This window comes from Chiloscyllium plagiosum, unplaced genomic scaffold (assembly GCF_037043375.1).
Source record: "Chiloscyllium plagiosum isolate Xiang-an unplaced genomic scaffold, Cpla_swu_hap1 HiC_scaffold_17, whole genome shotgun sequence".
In the NCBI taxonomy this organism is placed as follows: Eukaryota; Metazoa; Chordata; class Chondrichthyes; order Orectolobiformes; family Hemiscylliidae; genus Chiloscyllium; species Chiloscyllium plagiosum.
Window position 1 is genome coordinate 9,667,458 of NW_028270155.1, and position 19,116 is coordinate 9,686,573.

General features: G+C 47.8%; 1 long non-coding RNA gene across 1 annotated transcript in view; it reads right to left on the reverse strand.

Annotated features, from left to right (window-relative positions):
* Positions 1-2,192: 2,192 nt before the first annotated feature.
* Positions 2,193-19,116, reverse strand: part of LOC148147280 (uncharacterized) — a 100,797-nt gene continuing 83,873 nt past the window's right edge. Inside the window, exon 3 of the long non-coding RNA XR_015759847.1 lies at positions 2,193-2,614. This is a non-coding gene — a long non-coding RNA (uncharacterized LOC148147280). The remainder of the gene's footprint in view (positions 2,615-19,116) is intronic.

Sequence of the window (19,116 nt, forward strand, 5' to 3'; positions counted from 1 at the left end):
AGGTAGAGAATAGAGAGATACACACCATGTACAGGCAGTCCATCAGGTGATGAAGGAGCAGCGCTCCGCAACATAGTGCTTCCAAATGACTATAACCTGGTGTTGCGTGATTTCTAACTTTGTATACCCCAGTCCAACACCAGTGTCTCCAGATCATTATGGTTGGCACAGACATTGTGGGCCAAAGGACCTGTTCTTGTGCTGGACTGTTCTATGTTCCTACAGGGTGTAAGAATTTCCAATACTCAAGTTCACATTCTAAAAAAATACACCTACATAATTATGCATCTCACGGGCCAGGTTTGCATTTATTGCCCAATGTCAGTTAAGAGTCGACCACATTGTTACGGGTCTGGAGTCATGTCTTGGGCATTGGTGAGCCAGATAGATTTTCCTGATATTTGACAACAATTTCATGTTCATCATTAGAATCTTACTTTCAGATTTTTATTGAATTCAAATTCTACAACCTGCAATGGCAGGATTTGATGCCTGAGTCCTGGATTAGTAGTCTCGCTGTAATCATCACCTCCCCAGGTGACTTGGTTTGCTGTAATCTACATGAGCTTGGAGACTCTCAAATTCTAACCCCTTAACTCATCTCAAAGCTGAGGTAAAATTGCTGACATTTAGCCTGTTCTTTATTTTGCATTCATTTTCCTTTCCGTCTGTTTAAACTGTCCCTGTCAGGGCATGCAATCTCAGATGGGGTACTTTACATTGTTCTGTGGAGTTTTGGCTAAGACTTGGTAACTGAGAGTCAGAGAGTCATAAAGTCATAGAAATGTACAGCATGGAAACAGACCCTTCAGTCCAACACATCCATGCCAACCAGATATCCAACCCAATCCAGTCCCACCTGCCAGCATTTGGCCCATATCCCTCTAATCCTTTTATATTCATGTACCCATCCAGATGCCATTTAAATGTTGCAATTGTACCAGCCTCCACCACTTCCTCTGGCAGCTCATTCCATATACGCACCACCCTCTGCTTGAAAAAGTTGCCACACAGAGGTGGACTTAAAATTGGACCCTTTCTTGTCTGGGCTGGCTAAATTCACTGAGCCATTGCAGGAAAGTCAATTTCATCAAAGTCATTGAACCGACTTGCAATAACCAAGGAGCAGTGAGAGCTGTCATCCTGATGTTTCTGCTGATTTTCTTCCATTGATCGTGTCCTTTCAGTGCTTTTCTCAGACCTTGACTGAGGGCCTTTTGTGTGGCTTTGTGCTATTTTATTCCTCTTGCCCACACCTTAAGAAAAATATTCTGCTTATCACTAATCAAAAGCCTCACCATCCTCTCTATGAATGTTCAGATCAGTTTAATAGGGAATCATTACAACAACAACTCACACTGATGTAGTGAATTTAACAAAAATGTGGTCATTTATGGGATGTGGGGTGTTGCTGGCTGGGACAAAATTTATCTCCCATCACTTAACACCTCAACAGTATAGGGGTATTGTCAAAATTAATGAACTCAATGAGGAAATATCAAAGAAAACACTTGTCAAGGGGGATAGTATGGTTGAACAACCTGAAGGTTTAAGAGGCAGAGTTCAAGGGCTCAATGCCGAGTCAACTAGGATGCTGTTCAATTGGTTGAGTGGTGAAAATTAGAGTGCCCATCAGACACATGGGAGCAGAAACAAGATATGCAAAACCGAAGAGAGATTTCAAAGGAGGTTGGTGTAGTTGCCCATATCTAAGATTACAGATACATTGGATTGGACAGGGATGGGAGATAGCTCACAGCCTGAGAAGACACCATGGTAATTTTGATTAGGTTTGTTTCAGCTCTGTGGTAGGTGAGTAAAGATTGAGGCAGTGAATTGGGAGAAAGATATAGGAGACAATGTAGATGGGTTGGCAAATTGCAACAACAGGCATGTTGAAGGATTGTTTTGCAGTGAGAGTAATGTTCTCAGTTTATAAACTCAATATCAGAAGAAAAAGAGAGGAAAGAAAACAAACAATAAAGAAAGGGAAAGAGGTAAGAAATTTCCAAAGGTAAAAAGAGAAAAGGTATTGACGTGTTTTGCCCATTATCATTCAAGATTTGAAACCAAAATATAATACAGCTTGTTTCCAATACAAATTCAGCCTATCGACAGATGAAACCCGTCATTTAGAATTTAGAATATAGAATGAGTTTTATTGTCACGAGTGTGCATGAGCACAGTGAAAGTTTACAAGTCACCACTTATGGCACCAAAGTACCTGGGTACGGACTCTTAAGCATGGATTCTTATGGAAAAACAAATTAGGAAAAATAAAGATACAAAAGGTCCAGCAACAAATTTGAAAAATAGGGAAGTAAGAGTTCAGAATAAGAGTCCTCCCAACCCAGACCATGCCAGGCTTCATCTCTACGTTGGGAATCTGAAGTCCGGGTCCACACTGATGCCAGGAGTCTGAGTCCACACCGAGGCCGGAAGTTCGGGTCCATACGGATCCCAGGAGTTCGAGTCCATGCTGTGGCTGGGAGTTCGAGTCCATGCTGAAGCCAGGAGCTTGAGTCTAGGAGTTTGAGTCCATGCTGAGGCTGGGAGTCTGAGTCCACGCTGAGGTTTAGAATCCACGCTGACTTTCCTCTAGACATCGCCGATACTGCGTGAGAACAGGAAGTGAAAAGAAAAAAAATGCAAAAAACAGAAAAATTAAAGAAAAGAAATGGAAGGAGCAGATGAGCTGTGGCATATGAGTCCTACTCTGATGCCATCTTGAAGATTGGAGATTTGAAGATTTTGTCCCAATGTTCCATTCTCACCTCTGCACGAAAATACTCCAATGCAGTCTCAGCTTCCCTTTTCTTCCATAATCTTTCATTCACAATCTCTTGACCAATGTGGTCTTTTTGTCTTACCTTCCTTCCCTTATCTCTATCCCCTGATCACTTTCTTCCACCCCCTCTCCTCCCTTCATCTCTCGCTGGCCTTCTTTCCCTCCCATACTCACTTTTGCCCTTGCTTTGTTTATTCCACTGTAAGCTGATTTGTAAGTGTAGGATGGAGCTCATTGCTGATCTCATTTGGAATTTCATGCCCAGATGCGTCAAATTCATACATTTATTTATTTCCCTTATTTTAAATTAACAGCTTAGAAACGTTTTCTCAAAGTTTGCTCTCTGCTGACAGACAGCACAGTACTGAGCCCTGAGAGATTGGTGTTAAGGTATAAGAACAAAAAATCAGTGGGTCAGAATTAATAGAAATTACCTAGCTGAAATAAATGGGATTCTGATAGTGGGTGAAACCAATTTTTCTTGTATCAAGCTTATTTTAGACCAACACAAATTGCAGCGAGTTTCATCTCTTCAATCTGTTGGTATCTTAGATCAAAACTGAAAGGGAGCTTTGTACTAGAGCAAGAGCTTTCTTGTTTGCTTCACTGCATGTTATTTCCTTGTATTTAATTTGACAAGTGCATCTGGATGATTTTCTTGTAGATCTGAACATACTTAGAGACGTTTAGCAATCAGTCTCGTCACATTTTCCTTTAGCCAGCTTTCAACCCACTTGACTTAAGATATCAAGGAGAATGATGGACCGATGCTGCACTGAGAGAGCTTATTTGGTCCATTGTGCCTTTGGAGGAGTGATCTAATTTGACCCCACTCTCTCCCACTCTTTCCACAAAAGAGCAGCACAGGGGCAGCAGGCTGGCTCAGCCCTTAGTACTTCAGCCTCACAGCACCAGGGACCCGGGTTCGATTCCAGCCTCGGATGACTGTCTGTGTGGAGATTGCACATTCTCCCTGTGTCTGCGTGGCTTTCCTCTGGATGCTCTGGTTTCCTCCCACAGTCCAAAGATGTGCAGGTTAGGTGGATTGGCCATGCTAAATTGCCCGTAGGGTTAGGTATATTAATCTGAGGGAAATCGGTCGGTATGGACTTCTTGGGCCAAAGGGCCTGTTTCCACACTGTAAGGAATCTAATCTAAAAAACTCCTGGTTTTCACCTTCAAAAATACATTTTTAGCGGTTACAATTGAACCTGCTTCCTAAATCATAACAACTTGCCTACATAAATAATTTTCTCCTTTTTCACTGGAGCATAGGAGGTTAAAAGGTGACCTTATAGAGGTTTACACAATCATGAGGGGTACAGATAAGGTCAATAGGTCTTTTCCCTAGGGTAGGGGATTTCAAGACTGGAGGTTACATTTTTACGGTGAGAGAGGAAAGGGGCATGAGGGGCAATTTTTTTGCGGAGAGAGTGGTTTGTGTGTGGAATGAAATTCCAGAGGAAGTGATGAATGTGTGTACAGTTATAATGTTTAAAAGACATTTTGATAAGTACATGCAAAAGAAATGTTTGGAGTGATATGGGCCAAGCTCAGGCAGGTGGGACTAGTTTCGTTGGGATTATAGTTGGTATGGACTGGTTAGACTGAAGGAGCTGTTTGACACATAGAGACTTATAAAATTCAAACAGGCTTACACAGGGTAGATGCAGGGAGGATATTCCCGATGGTGGATATGTCCAGAATCAGGAGTCACAGTCTGAAGATTCGGAGTGGACTATTTAGGATGGGGATGAGGAGACATTTCTTCACCCAAAGAGTGGTGAGCCTGTGAAATTTATTACCATAGGAACTATCTGATGCCCAAAACATTGAATATATTCAACTGGCAGCTAGATATAGCACATGGGGTGAATGGGATCAAAGATTATGGGGAGAAAGCAGGATTAGGCAATTGGATTGGACGATCAGCCATGATCGTGATGAATGGTGGAACAGGCTTGAAGGGCTGAATGGCCTCATCCTGCTCCTATCTGCTATGTTTCTATGACTCTATTTCATGTTTGGTTCTTCATCCAATAACCTTACATATTTAACACTAAACAAAAAAAACCCCAAAGAAATGTAGATGCTGGAAATCAAAAACAAAATCAGAAATTGTTGGAAAAATACAGCAGGTCTGACTGTGTGTGTAAAGAGAAAGCAGAGGTAACATTTCAGGTTCAGCGACCCTTCTTCAGAATTGTTTCTGGCAACAGCTTCTCTCTCCCAGAGTTTAAATTATATTTTTCTCCCAAAGGCAACATTGAGATTTCCCAGGACTATATTTGCTTTTCACGGGTTACGTTTTCGTTTTCAAATGCTTCTTTCTCAGTCTTGTCAATTTCTTCAGTAGATGTTGCATTCAACTAGCAACAATACCTTCTCTAAAATACTTGTGTTGATATATAAGAGATTTGGTCTCATACAGGAGCAAAATTCATCAATAATCTCCAGATACATACTGCTCCATTAAATTTAAACCCATAACCCACAAATTTTCTCAATAATACCAAGTTTACAAAAATAATAACAGACACATTTTTATACATGAAGAATCATCAGCCTAACCAAACCTTCGATGGAGTCTGTGAGGTCAGAACTAAACTGCTGCATATTTGAACACAGTCTTGAGCACATTAAATGCACCTCAGGTAATTTAAAATTTATAAGATATTTTGAGATGTGAACATGAAAATATACGAATAAGGAACAGGAATAGACCACTTGGCCCTTCGAACCTGCTCTGCCACTCAATACAATCATGGCCTCTCTGATCTGAACATCAGTTCTACATTCCTGCGTATCTCCAATATCTTTCTACCCCTTTGTCATCAAGAATCAAGCTATCTCAGTCCAAAAGATATTAAAAGATGCCGCACCTAGTCCTTTTTGTGAAGGAAATTCTAAAGACTCATAACTCCTTTTCCTCATCTCTATCTCAAATGGACATCAATTCTTTTTAAACTCTGACCCCTAGTTCTCCCACAAGAGGAAACACCCTTTCTGCATCCACTTGGTCAAGTCCTCTCAGGATCTTATATGTTTCAATTAAGTCACCTCTGACTCTTCTAAACTCCAAAGAATACAGGCCTAACTTGTCTAGCCTTTCCTCATAAGGCAATCAACTCATTCCAGGCTTTAGAGGAGTAAACCTTAGAACACAGATCAGGACAACACAGGAATGGGCCTTTGGCCCATGATATTGTGCTGAACATGATGCTAAATTAAACTAATCCCTTCTGCCTGCCCTTGGTCCATATCCCTCCAATCCTTGCATATTCATGTGCTGAGCTGAAAGTCCCTTAAATGCCCCTATTTTATGTGTTTCTACCACAACCCCTGGCAGCATGTTTCAGAAACCTCCAACTATGTAAAAATAACTGCCTCTCATATCTCCTTTGAATTTGCCACCCCTCACCTTAAAAAATGTCCCCTTGTATTAGATACTTCAACTCTGGGAAAAAGAGATTCTGTTTGTCTGTGCATCTCAAAATGTTATGGACTGCTATCAAGTCTTCCTCAGCCTCTGCTGCTCCAGCGAAAACAACTCGAGCTTTTCTAGTCTCTCCTTATAGCTTATACCCTCTAATCCAGGCAGCACCCTCGATTCTGAACTTTCTATGAACTGCTTCCAATACATTAACATCCTGTCATAGTTACAGCGACACAGTACTCGACACTATACTCCAGATCCAATCTCACCAACGTCCTCTATAATTGATGAGGCAGAAATGGAAATATTTATGAAATAAAGCTGTCCAGTATTAAATGATAAAATTGACACAGTCTTGTCCAGAGTATTTCACCTCAGTACAGTTGTCCCTGACCCATGCAGCTTTAACTGATAGACAGAAATTAAAGGAATTTATTCGATCAGTTTCCTATGCCCCATTATCAGAATATCCCTGTATTGAAAAGCTTTATGAATGTTTTCCCCTCTTTGCAACATCCGGGTCTCCATTCAGGCTTTTTCTCCACCTCGCAGACTCTCTGCCCTCTTTGCAGCATCTCAATCCCTTTTGCAGCCTGGCCTTTCCTTCTTAACAAACGCCGCCTCCCTTGTACAGCTCCTCACTCCCCCTTACTTCTCAGTCTTCCTTTACAGCTTTTCACTCTCACTTAGCAGAGCCTCTAATCCACGTTCACCACCACCTCCCCCCTCCACCCTTTGCTCACACTCCCTCACCCTTTTGCAGCCTCTGCCTTCTTCTGTAATAGATCAGCATATTTCCTTTCCAGATCGTGCCTCCCTCCTCCCCTGCAGCTCTTCTACCCTCCTACTTTTCAATCTCCCTTCCCTCGCAGCCTCCGGGTCTGTTGATCTCAGTCTCCAGCGTGAGCACCCCCCCCCTCCCCCCCCCCCACCCTCCGGCCTCGCTCACTAGCACCACCATTCTCTGGCCTTACCGGTCTCAGTCTTCCCATGCTTCCCATTTTCTCCCCAGTTCCCTCCGGCCTTGCTCACTCCTCTGAGCACAGGATGATTCTCTCCGCTGCTTGCTGCTGCCCTTTCTCTCATCGCTTGCTGTAAAGAGTAGACTTTCTTGGGCAGTGTGGCTGCATTTTGAGGTTTGCCTGCCCATGTGTCAACTTCAAGCCTTGCTCCCTGTCAGCTTTATCAAAACTCTACAGGAGTTTGAAAAATTCAATTGAATCTTTCTCTGACATTCTGAGCTTCAGTTTCTCTGACCTCAGCAATCATCCAGAGAGTCTCCTTCTTGGCCACTGCAAGACCTTGGCTGCTATCTTCAACTGCGCATGGAATTAGAATTGGAATTCAGTTTGTTGTCACGTGTATTCAAGTGCAGAAGTACAGGAGTACAGTGAAAACTGTCACTACACATGGTGCCGAGGTACAAATGTTACATACGACAGAGAGAAATGAAAAGAAAAGTTACATCACCGTACAGTTATTCATAAAAGAAATAAAGTTAAGAAGATAATCATTACAGTCTTTCTATCAAGAGCCTGCAGTAGCTCAGCGCATGGGGCTTCCACCTGACTGGGCTTGCACAACGCTAACCACCCGCCTCGGTTCCCAGTCCAATATCAGCCCCCCGTTCCGCTCCATGTCCTCAGCTCACTGACCATCCCCCACTCCGCTCCATAACCACAGCCCACTGACCATCCACCCCTCAGCTCCATGACCTCAGCCCACTGACCGTCTCCCCCCTCAGCTCGGGCCCCCAGCTCACTGACCGTCCCACCCCTCCGCTCCATGTCCCCAGCTCACTGACCATCCCCCCCCTCCGCTCGGGCCCCCAGCTCACTGACCGTCTCCCCCTCCGCTCCATGACCCCAGCTCACTGACCATCCCCCCCCTCTGCTCCATGTCCCCAGCTCACTGACCGTCCCCCCCTCCGCTCGGGCCCCCAACTCACTGACCGTCTCCCCCTCCGCTCCATGACCCCAGCTCACTGACCATCACCCCCCTCCGCTCCATGTCCCCAGCTCACTGACTGTCCCCCCCTCCGCTCGGGCCCACAGCTCACTGACCGTCCCCGCCTCCGCTACATGACCCCAGCTCACTGACCGTCACCCCCCTCCACTCCATGACCCCAGCTCACTGACCGTCCCCCCCCCTCCACTCCATGACCCCAGCTCACTGACCGTCCCCCCCTCCGCTCGGGCCCACAGCTCACTGACCGTCCCCGCCTCCGCTACATGACCCCAGCTCACTGACCGTCCCCCCCCTCCACTCCATGACCCCAGCTCACTGACCGTCCCCCCCCTCCACTCCATGACCCCAGCTCACTGACCGTCCCCCCCCTTCACTCCATGACCCCAGCTCACTGACCGTCCCCCCCCTTCACTCCATGACCCCAGCTCACTGACCGTCCCCCCCCTCCACTCCATGACCCCAGCTCACTGACTGTCCCCCCCTCCGCTAGGGCCCCCAACTCACTGACCGTCTCCCCCTCCGCTCCATGACCCCAGCTCACTGACCATCCCCCCCCTCTGCTCCATGTCCCCAGCTCACTGACCGTCCCCCCCTCCGCTCGGGCCCCCAGCTCACTGACCGTCCCCCCCTCCGCTCGGGCCCCCAGCCCACTGACCGTCATCCCCTCCGCTCCATGTCCCCAGCTCACTGACCATTCCCCCCTCCGCTCCATGTCCCCAACTCACTGACCGTCCCCCCCTCCGCTCGGGCCCCCAGCTCACTGACCGTCCCCCCCTCCGCTCGGGCCCACAGCTCACTGACCGTCCCCGCCTCCGCTACATGAACCCAGCTCACTGACCGTTCCCCCCCCCACCCCCAACTCCGTCCCCAGCTCACTGACTGTTCCCCCCCCACCCACTCCATGTCCCCAGCTCACTGACAGTTCCCTCCCCGCTCCATGTCTCCAGCTTACTAACCGTCCCCCTCTCTGCTCCATTAACCCAGCCCACTGATCGTTCCCCCCTCCGCTCGGGTCCCCAGCTCACTGACCGTCTCCCCCCTCCGCTCCATGTCCCCAGCTCATTGACCATACCCCCCTCTGCTCCATGACCCCAGCTAACTGACCGTCTCCCCCCTCCGCTCCATGTCCCCAGCTCACTGACCGTCCCCCCCTCCACTCCATGTCCACAGCTCACTGACCGTACCCCCCTCCGCTCCATGTCCCCAGCTCACTGACCGTCCCCCCCTCCACTCCATGTCCACAGCTCACTGACCGTACCCCCCTCCGCTCCATGTCCCCAGCTCACTGACCGTATCCCCTCCACTCCATGTCCCCAGCTCACTGACTGTACCCCCCTCCGCTCCATGTCCCCAGCTCACTGACCGTACCCCCCTCCGCTCCATGTCTCCAGCTCACTGACCATCCCCCCCTCCGCTCCATGTCCCCAGCTCACTGACCGTACCCCCCTCCGCTCCATGTCCCCAGCTCACTGACCGTCTCCCCCCTCCGCTCCATGTTCCCAGCTCACTGACCATCCCCCCCTCCGCTCCATGTCCCCAGCTCACTGACCATCCCCCCCTCCGCTCCATGTCCCCAGCTCACTGACCATCCCCCCCCTCCGCTCCATGTCCCCAGCTCACTGACTGTCTCCCCCTCCGCTCCATGTCCCCAGCTCACTGACCATCCCCCCCCCCCCCCTCCGCTCCATGTCCCCAGCTCACTGACCATCCCCCCCTCCGCTCCATGTCCCCAGCTCACTGACTGTCTCCCCCTCCGCTCCATGTCCCCAGCTCACTGACCGTACCCCCCCTCCGCTCCATGTCCCCAGCTCACTGACCATCCCCCCCTCCGCTCCATGTCCCCAGCTCACTGACTGTCTCCCCCTCCGCTCCATGTCCCCAGCTCACTGACCGTACCCCCCCTCCGCTCCATGTCCCCAGCTCACTGACTGTCTCCCCCTCCGCTCCATGTCCCCAGCTCACTGACCGTACCCCCCCTCCGCTCCATGACCCCAGCTCACTGACCGTCACCCCCTCCGCTCGGGCCCCCAGCTCACTGACCATCCCCCCCCTCCGCTCGGGCCCCCAGCTCACTGACCGTCCCTCCACTCCGCTCCATGACCCCAGCCCACTGACCGTCCCCCCCTCTGCTCCATGTCCCCAGCTCACTGACCGTTCCCCCCCCCCACTCCATGTCCCCAGCTCACTGACCGTTCCCCCCCCCCACTCCATGTCCCCAGCTCACTGACAGTCTCCACCTTCGCTCCATGTCCCCAGCTCACTAACCGTCCCCTCCGCGCTCCATGTCCCCAGCTCACTGACTGTTCCCTCCCCGCTCCATGTCTCCAGCTTACTAACCATCTCCCTCTCTGCTCCATTAACCCAGCCCACTGATCGTTCCCCCCCTCCACTCGGGTCCCCAGCTCACTGACCGTTTCCCCCCTCTGCTCCATGACCCCAGCTAACTGACCGTCCACCCCTCCGCTACATGTCCCCAGCTCACTGACAGTCCCCCCCTCCGCTCCATGACCCCAGCTCACTGATCGTCCCCCCCTCCGCTCCATGACCCCAGCTCACTGATCGTCCCCCCCTCCGTTCCATGTCCCCAGCTCAATGACAGTCCCCCCCTCCGCTCCATGACCCCAGCTCACTGAGCGTCCCCCTCTATGCTCCATGAACCCAGCCCACTGACCGTCCCCCCCTCCGCTCCATGACCCCAGCTCACTGATCGTCCCCCCCTCCGCTCGGGCCCCCAGCCCACTGACCGTCCCCCCCCTCCGCTCAGGCCCACAACTCACTGACCGTCTCCCCCCTCCGCTCCATGTCCCCAGCTCACTGACTGTCCCCCCCTCCGCTCGGGCCCACAACTCACTGACCGTCTCCCCCCTCCGCTCCATGTCCCCAGCTCACTGATCGTCCCCCCCCTCCGCTCCATGACCCCAGCTCACTGACCGTCTCCCCCTCCGCTAGGGCCCCCAGCCCACTGACAGTCCCCCCCTCCGCTCCATGACCCCAGCTCACTGACCGTCTCCCCCCTCCGCTCCATGACCTCAACTCATTGACCGTTCCCCCCCTCCGCTCCATGACCTCAGCTCATTGACTGTCTCCCCCCTCCGCTCCATGTCCCCAGCTCACTGACCGTCTCTCCCCTCCGCTCCATGTCCCCAGCTCACTGACCGTTCCCCCGCTTCGCTCCATGTCCCCAGCTCACTGACCGTCTCCCCCCTCCGCTCCATGTCCCCAGCTCACTGACCGTCTCTCCCCTCCGCTCCATGTCCCCAGCTCACTGACCGTTCCCCCCCTTCGCTCCATGTCCCCAGCTCACTGACCGTCTCCCCCCTCCGCTCCATGTCCCCAGCTCACTGACCGTCTCCCCCCTCCGCTCCATGTCCCCAGCTCACTGACCGTCCCCCCCTTCGCTCCATGACCCCAGTCCACTGGCCATTCTCCCTCCACCCAGGCTGCCAGCCCGCGCTGCTCTAGCCCTCCGCCGCTCTGATGATGCCACCGCTGCTCCACGTTCTCCAACTGAGACCTAAACAATGATTCAAAGAGATTCTTCATGGTTTCCTTTTGTTTAATGTCACCCTCATTGTAAAGTGTTCAACCTGTTCTGTTACTCACCTTCTGAACAACTCCTTTCAGCCTCCAAGATTTGTATATGTACACCACCATCTCTCCATTCCAACACTCCTTTTAAATGGGCACCATTTTGTTTGTATTTCTTCAGCTACTCCTTCATTCGACTTGACCTGATTTATTCAGTGCCACCTCAATGCTGGTTGATCATCACTCTTCGTCTGCTCATATCAGTCACCCATTCCTCTTCCATTTTCACTGCATTTAAGTATCTTATCATTGTATCTATCCACCTGGCTTTAGGCTTCTCTTTACTGTTTAGTCCTGACATTCCCATCTCCAACACTCACCTCCCCTCAATTACTTTTATTCTCGTTGGCTGGGCCAGTATTTACTGCCTGTTCCTAGTTTCCCTTGAGAAGGTGCTGGTGAGCTACAATCATGAACCTCATGTGAAGGTAGACCCACAATGTCGTTAGGGGAGGAAATCCACAATTTCTCGTGAATCCTCTCCCCCTCCCTCCTTCTTTGTCATTCTCGACAACTGATGCTCCTATACTCTTTAATCTCTTCTCAGCTGCATCTTTGTGATGATCCCACATTCTGGTCTTTGATTTGCAAATTCCTGATCTTGTCCTTTCTCATTATCCCACACATTCACCTTAGCATCCGTGTGTGATTAGTGTCGAGTTGTGTCCCTCCCTTTCTGATGTTGCTTCAGGTCTCTGCCACTCACAGCAATCCCATAGATTCTTTCTTTAAGTTGCAATGATACTTTTCTGTCACATAAAAACTCGACTGTATTTTCCAATTACTCTAACTAGAGGCAAGCTGTTGATTAATTTCCCTTTCCATTGTTAGCCCACCTTCTGACCCTCGGTGGTTGCTGCTCCTTATTCTTCCAAAATACACCGTTTGAACTTCTCTGGGTCAAATTGCACCTGAGATGAGATTTCACATTTCTCAGTGTGTCCATGTCTTCCTACAATCAAAGACCAGGCGCAGGCCACTCTGACCTGATTTGAGCCTCAAGTGTACATTTCTTCATATCCCTCGTTCATTTGTCATCCCTTTTGTCATCAAGCCATCCACTCACCTCTACTGTAAAGATATTGAAATATTTTGCATCCATTGATTTTTGAGAAAGGGAATGCTCAGAGAAAAATATTTCCTCATCTCTATCTTCAATAAGAGACCCTTATTTTTAAACTATGAGCCCTAGATCCTGTTGTCAGTTTGTATCCTCTACATTGTTTCCATCCATGCTTTAAATGAACATTATTCAGCTCCTACGTAAGAAGGGGCTAAAACTTCATCTGACCTAGGAGACTAATTTTTATCTGGGAGCCCAGAGAATGTGGCGGTACAACCAAAGATATTACTCTGTCTCTGATCTCTGAACAGGACGCCTTTCAGCTTCTCAATCCTTGCCCACCATTCAGTTTGATTACAGTTGATCATTACCTGCACTCTGTTGATGTGCTTTCACTCCAATTTGTCCTCCCTGGACAAAGAATAGAAACCAATCTCGATTTTGTTTTCTCCAGGTTCAAACTAATTAGAAATGGAGATAATAGAAGCAGGAGTAGGTCATTTGGCACACAAGGATATTTTGCCATTCGTTATGGTCATGGCTGATCATCCTACATAATAAGTTGTACTTGTTTTTCCCTGCTGTTGTTGCTTTTCGCTGCAAATGCTATTTCCAACTTCATCTTGAAATTGTATGACATTGTCTCCTGGATAATTTTCAATGGCAGAGAATTCCACAGATATGTCACCTTCTGGATGTAGAACTTTCTCCTTCAGGAACATCCTTCCTGCATCTACTTTGTCTACGCTTCACCCACCTGGGGAAATAGAATCAGAATTCTGGATGTCCATGGCCCTTTTACATGAAGAGGGGGTGCTGGTTTTTGCTCTGATGCAGCTGACATGATTCTTTGCTCCTCCCTGATCAAGGTAATGCTGAACTTAATGATGACATGTTAAATGCTTCTTAGTTGTTATGGGCTGAATAGGAACAGGGCAAAACTCGTACCACCCAAGACTTAGCAGATGGAGTTTAATTTAGGTAAATGAGAGCATTTTGGAAAGACAAATCAAAGCAGGACTTAAACACTTAATGGTAAGGTCCTGGGGAGCGTCGGTGAACTAAGACACCTTGGCATGCCTTGAAAGTGGAGTCGCAGGTAGATAAAATGGTGACTACAGCGTTTGGTGTACTTTCCTTTATTGGTCAGTGCACTGAGCATAAGAGTTGGGAGGTCATGTTGCAGCTGTACAGCACATTGATTTGGCCATTTTGGAGTGTTGCATGCAATTCTGATCTCCCTCCTGCAGCAAGAATGTTGTGAAATTTGAAAGGGTTCAGAAAAGATTTACAAGGTTGTTGCCAGGGTTGGAGGGTTTGAGCTACAGGGAGAGGCTAAATAGTCTGGGGCTGTTTTCCCTAGGGCATCGGAGGGTGAGGGGTGACCTTATAGAAGTTTATAAAATCATGAGGGGCAGGGATAGGATAAAAAGGCAAGGTCTTTTCCCCAGAGTGGGGGAGTCCAAAACTAGAGGGCATAGGTTTAAGGTGAGATGGGCAATCTTTTCATGCAGAGGGTGGTGTGTGTATGGAATGAGCTGCCAGAGAAAGTGGTGGAGACTGGTAGAATAACAGCATATAAAAGGCATCTGGATGGGTATATGATTAGGAAGATTTTAGAGGGAGTTGGGTCAAATGCTGGCAAATGGGACTAGCTTTATACAGGATATCTAGTCAGCATGGATGAGTTGGACCAAAGGGTCTGTTTCCATGCTGTATACCTCTGTGACTCTATGACTCTATGACTTTCTTAGTGTCTGTTCCAGCAGGTTCTGACTTTCCCTATTAGGGCCACTGGAGGGAGCCCCACAGTAAGTCTCTGCATATACAAACAAAGATAATTACCCATTCATTTGTGTAAACATCTGTTAACTGGTGAGACCAAAAGGAATGTTTCAAAGCTGTTTCTTTCGTTCAGGGGTGAGCATTCTGATCTTTGCTTTGGAGAATCATTGGTTTAAAACATTGTCAGTCCCCACCTCACGTTCCAATCCAGACCCTTTGAGTTGGCTGTTTTAATTGGCACTAATGTGTGGGGAAGGCTCTACTGTCTACTTTTCAATGAGACACAAAACTGAATCTCAGTGAATTTAGTGAATGCTTTGTAAAAGTTCAGAAAGCCTGTACGTTGGACAGTTTTTGGATGGTCCCCTTCCACACTTGTGTCAAGGGCTCACAGCACATTCTTACTTTCGAGATAATTTTCTAATGAACTTCTTAGGATTCATTTCACTCGCCGTGTTAGACTAATGAGACAGTTGGTGGATCAGCCTGATTTGTTCCTTAATATGTGTACTTCACATGCTTCTGATTATTGTCAAATGATCTTTGAATTTCCTTGTCCCTTGTAGCCCCCTCAATTTCCCTCCGTTAATTGCTGAGAATTTATTTGTATTTCTACTGTGCTACATGCTGAGTTCCATCTGCTTTCGATTTATTTTCTTCACAGGACAGGGCTTAGCTTTGAAATGTTACTCCTTTCGTTACGAGTGCTAAATAATCTTTGCCAAGCAAACAGAGATCTAGGTTGGTGCTGTCTAAGATAAGCTTTGCTAAAAAGTGAATATAGGTGAGAATCTGAGAGATTTAAGAAGAAATTCAACTCCTCATGGCCAGGCTGGCTCTTGGAAAGAGCCAGTCATTTATCTCTCCACCCTTCAGGCTCCCCTCGCCCTATTCCTGATGAAGGGCTTTTGCCCAAAATGTCGATTTTCCTGCTCCTCGGATGCTGCCTGACCTGCTGGGCTTTTCCAGCACCACTCTAATCTAGACTCTTGGAAAGAGCTGTCCAGTTTGATCTCACATCTCCATGACTTGTTCATAACATTGCGAATTAGTCCCAAAAAATAGAAAGGCTGAACTATTTCTCTGAATTATTTCCAGAGTAATAATTCAATGACAGTAAATCACCATAATCATAGAGTCGTACAACATGGAAACATGCCCTTCGGTCCAACCGGTCCATGCTGGCCATAATCTTAAACTAAACTAATCCCACCTGCCTGTGTTTGGCCCATATCCCTGCAAACCTTTCCCATTCATGCACAAGTCCAAATGTCTTTTAAACGTTTTAACTGTGCCCACATCCACCGTTTCCATTGGAAGTTCATTCTACGCAGAAACCACCCTCTGTGTAAAGAAAATTGCCCCTTTATGCCTTCTCACCTTAAACATATGTCCCATTGTTGTGAAATCCCCACTCTTGGGTAAAGACACCTGCCATTCACTTCCTCTATGCCCTTCAAAATTTCATAAACTTCTATAAGGTCATCCCTCGACCCCCACTGCTCCAGTGAAAAAACTCCCAGCCTATCCAGCCTCTCATTATAATACCAACCTTCAATTCCTGGTAAATGTTTTCTGAACCCTCTTCAGCTTAATAACACCATTCCTATAACAGGACGACCAGAATGGACATAGTATTCCAGAAGAGGACTCACCAATGGCTTGTACAACCTCATTATGACTTCCCAACTTCAATACTCAAAGATCTGAAGGCTAAATGCCTTCTTCACTAGGTACTGCTCCCTCATCAGAGGGGTGTGTTTGGTGAGGGTTTAATCTGAAGGTCACCACATCACAGGTGAGGAGAAATGTTGAGGAAGAACGTCTTATTGTGGGAATTGAACCAAGCCTGCAGACATCACTCTGCTTTGCAGAACAGCTGTCCACTCAAATGAACTAACTGACATTCCCCCCCCCCCCCCCACCACTCTGTTGATTCGAATGGTTGGCTTTGGTAATGATTTTATAGAGGCATCCACATCTGGCATGCCACCTGCAAAGCTGGTAAAGTTTACCACTTCAGGGGAAGCTTACCAACAACAAATGCCTCCCAAGTTCTTACATGGCCAGCCATTGAATGACAATAGATTGCAGGAAGACCTGGGTGTCCTTGTACACCAGTCACTGAAGGTAAGCATGCAGGTGCAGCAGGGAGTGAAGAAGGCAAATGATCTGATGGTCTTCATAGCAAGAGAATTCAAGAGCAGGGCCTTGGTGAGACTAGTATTGAGTACAGTTTTGGCTTCTGTATCTGAGGAAAGATGTCTGGTGATTGAAGGAGTACACCAAAGTTTTCCAAGACTGACTCCTGAGATGACAAAACTGACAGATGAAGAGATTAGTGATGGCTAAATTCACTGGGGTTCAAAAGAATGTAGAGGGATCTCATAGAAACCTATAATTTCTAACAGGACTAGACAGGGTAAATGCAGGAAAAATACTCCCAATGACCATGGAGTCACAGTTCAAGGGAATGCTGCTTTATGGTATTATCATGATGTGGAGGTGCCAGTGTGGGACTGGGTGGATGAAGATAAAAATCACATGACACCTGGTTATAATTCAACAGGTTCATTTGAAAATACAAGCTTTCAGAGCACTGCCCATTCTTCAAATAGTTAGTGACAAAGAAGCAATGCTCTGAAAGCTTGTATTTTCAAATAAATCTGTTGAACTATAACCTGGTGTCATGTTATTGACATGGACTGTTAACCTAGAGACCCACATTCTGTTTTGGGGACCTGGATTCAAATCCTGCCAATAGCAGATGGTGAAATTTGAATCCAATAAAAATCCAGAATTAATGATGACTGTGAGACCATTGCTGATTGTCTGGAGAAACCCATCTGGTTCATGAATGCTCTTTATGCAAAGAAACTGACATCCTCACCTAGTCTGGACCCCAAATGACTCCAGACCCACAGCAATTTGGTTAACTCTTAACTGTCCCATGCGATGGGCAATAAATGCTGCCCTAGCCAGTGACACCCTCATTCCATGGATGAATAAAATAAACAATGGCAGGCCCATTTAGGACTGAGCTGAGGAGACATTTCCTCACCCTGCGAGTGGAAATCTCTGCCACAGAAAGTTGTTGAGGCTAAAACATGAAATATTTTCAAGAAAGGGTGAGATACCGTTCTTAGGGCTAAAGGGATCAAACAGTAATGGATCAGGGTAGCGGAACGTTATCATATTGAATGGCAGAGCAGGGTGAAAGGGCTGAATGGCCTTCTGCTCCTATTTTCTATGTTTTGGTGCAATTAGCATTCCCCAGGATCAAGGGCCCGGCGTGGGGAGATAGGAGAAGGTAGAAATCCCCCCTACTGAGAGCTGCTAGCCAATCAGGAGCCCACAGTTCTGTTGACTCGCAGCATTATCTGAGAAGGTATAGCTTCTGCTGGAATGACACCAGCTGGAAGCTCAGCATCGAGTGGCGAGCCTGGACAAAGGTGGGGGAGGTTTCATCAGCTGGGGAGAGGGAGCAGGGGCTGCTGACAGGAAGGAGGTTGGGTGATCAGGCAGAGGTTACGTTGGGATGTGACCAGCAAAGGAAGGGGCATGGCTCTCAGTTGCCAGGTCCCACTCTCAGGCCCTGAGTGCACTAGAATGAGGGACCTAGGCTTGTTTGTGTGAGCCCTGCATAGGGCCAGCTCTGCCCACTACTGAGTTAATATGAGCAGCAATAGGATGAGGCCCTTCAGAGCTCATTAACTGCCTCATTAATTCCCTCAATTGGCTGTGAGATCAGTTGTTCAATCATAGTTTTCCTGTCACAAATGTAATTTTAGTAGAAGTAGAAATGCTTCCAAAGTATTTCTTTGGCTGTGAAGTACTTTATTATTCTTCTAAATTCCAAAATGGCGGCACAGGCACAGTAGGTAGTGTTCAGGCTGAGCTGTTCCACTCCAGGCCATCAGCATTTCCTTCTCTCTCTTTCCTTTTTGTCTTTCTCTTTTGCTTTTTATTTTCATCTTTCTGAAATCCTGGAGGGGCCCGAAGCATGAACTCTTGGAATGGTGGTGGGCCATTGGCTGCAGAGATGACAGAGCAGTGAATCCTTGTGTCAGTTGGCCCAAATTGTGGACTCTTTTGGTGGTGGTGGTGGGTCATTGAGTGCTGCAGGATCGGTGCCTGGAGCAGGGACTCCTGGCTGCAGTAGGCCCTGAACAGGGACCTCACTGACATCCTGGAGCAGTGTTTGGGATCCTGGCTGATGTGGGTGAACTCTATTTCAATACTTGCTTTTTATTTTTTTATATCTCAAGATGGAGCTGGATTGTGGTGACAGAATGCTTTTCGCTGTACCTGCCTGGATATTTGTGACAATAAATGATTCATTCATTCACTTGGGAAGTTGAGAAAGGTACATTATTAAAATGCTAGTTTTCCTCATTTCCATTGATGTGCTCGATGAGGTAACATCTGTAGTAATGGGGATACAAACATTGACAATAGGAGCAGGGATAGACAATTCAGCCCTTTGAG